This window comes from Peromyscus maniculatus, chromosome 1 (genome assembly GCF_049852395.1).
Source record: "Peromyscus maniculatus bairdii isolate BWxNUB_F1_BW_parent chromosome 1, HU_Pman_BW_mat_3.1, whole genome shotgun sequence".
In the NCBI taxonomy this organism is placed as follows: domain Eukaryota; kingdom Metazoa; phylum Chordata; class Mammalia; order Rodentia; family Cricetidae; genus Peromyscus; species Peromyscus maniculatus.
Genome location: NC_134852.1, coordinates 34,001,344 through 34,003,588, shown reverse-complemented (window position 1 = coordinate 34,003,588; position 2,245 = coordinate 34,001,344).

Genomic DNA, 2,245 nt, shown 5'->3' with positions numbered 1-2,245 from the left:
TGGCCTTCAGAAGACCAAGCAAGGTCTTCTCTGGGCTGAGACTCTTCCTGACCCTACCTGGGCCTGCCCCAGTCTGCATTCATTCCAGTCACAAATGTGTCTTCCTGAAGTTGCTCATGCCTGCCTCAGTCTTTGCAATGGCTGTTTGCCCTTCCTGGAATGCTCTTGCCATGTGGCTTACTACGGAGTTCCTTAGCTCTCCAGGCTAACCTCAGAGAGGCCTTCCTTAGCCACAGGCTCTAAATGTAACACAACCATGCCTTGCTGTTCCCTCCCCTACGCTGTTTCCTCAAGGTATAAACTACTTTCTCATAAGCATTTTTATAATTGTTTTTCTGTCTTTTAAGAATGGGAGATTTGGGGCAGTGGTGGTGGTGCACGCCTTTAATCCCAGCACTCGGGAGGCAGAGGCAGGCGGATCTCTGTGAGTTCGAGGCCAGCCTGGGCTACCAAGTGAGCTCCAGGAAAGGCGCAAAGCTACACAGAGAAACCCTGTCTCGAAAAAACAAAAAACAAACAAACAAACAAAAAAAAAGAATGGGAGATTTGGGGCTGGAGAGGTGGCTCAGCGGTTAAGAGCACTTGCTGATCTTGCAGAAGTCCGGGGTTCAATTCTCAGCACCCACATGGGGGCTTACAACCATCTGTGACTCCAGTTCCAGTGATTCCAATGCCCTCTTCTGATGTCTGCAGGCTCCTGCACCCACATAGTACACAGAGATACTGAAGTCAGACACACACACACACACACACACACACACACACCACATAAAAATAAATGAATAAATATTTGCAATAAAAGCAAGATCAGGGCTGGAGAGATGGCTCAGAGGTTAAGAGCACTGACTGCTCTTCCAGAAGTCCTGAGTTCAATTCCCAGCAACCACATGTGGCTCACAACCATCTGTAATGAGATCTGGTGCCCTCTTCTGGCCTGCAGTCATACATGCTGTATACATAATATATAAATCTTAAAAAAAAAAAAAAAAAAAAAAAAAAGCAAGAACAGGTACTTCTTGTAAAAACCAACTTGTCATGCTCTCAACTCCTAGTATGAAGGGCATTTCTGTCCATCTGTCTCCAATTTTTAAAGTTTTTTAAAATAAATTTATTTTATTTCATATGTTTTGCTTGCAGGTATGTAAGTACATGCCTGGTGCCTTTGGAGGTTAAAAGAAAGTATCAGATCCCCTGGGACTGGGGTTACAGACAGTTGTGAGCCACCATGTGGGTGCTGGGAACTAAACCTGGGTCCTCTACAAGAGCAGCAAGTGCTCTTAACTGCTGGGCCAACTTTCCAGCAGCATTTTCATTTTCTAAAATGCCATTCAAGGTAATTCAAGGTAAATTAAAAACACATATTAGGTGCCAATACTTTGTTGTTTGTTGTTGAAACAGGGTCTCACATAGCCCAGACTAGCCCCAAACTTTCAATGTAGCTGAGGATGACCTTGAACTCCTGATCCTTCTGCCTCTACTTCCCAGGTATTGGGATTGTGGGTGTATACCACCACACCTGGCTAATAGTTTTGATTTTGTTTGCCTTTGTGAGATGGTCTCACTATAGAGCAAAGGCTGGCCTTGAATTTGCTGGCTTCTTTCCTGCCACAGCCTCTCAGGTTCTTGAGCAAATGGCTTCACAGGTTTAAATTTGACAGGAATTCCCACTGATGTTAATGGATCTATACAAGGGTGTGATCTCCTTTAAAAAAAAATTGTGGTGTGTGGGTGTAATATGTACGCATATGTGTGTATGTGTGCCTGCCTCCACATATTCAGATGCATGTGCAGGCATGTGTGTGAGGAGGCCAGAGGTAGAGATCAAATGTCTTCCTCTTTCTCCACCTTATTTTTATTTTTTGTTTGTTTATTGCTATTTGGTTGTTTTTTTAAATGTGTGCAGGTGTTTTGTTTGCTTGTATGTCTGCATATCATGTGCATGCCTGGTACCTGCAGAGGCCAGTAGAGGGCGTCAGATCCCTCTGCAGCAGGGGGCAGCGATGTGCCATGTGTGTGGTGGGAACTGAACCCATGCGTCTCAACTGCTGAGCCACCTCCTCAGCCCCTCCATCTTATTCTTTGAGGCAGGATCTCTCACTAAACCTGTGGTTCAGTTTCGACTAGAATGGCTAGCCAGCAAGGCCCAGGGATCCACCCATATCCATCCCCTCTAGGGTTATAGGCGCTCACACGCACACCTGGCTTGTACATGGGTAAAAGCACTAGCTGCACCTGAGTCAGGCCC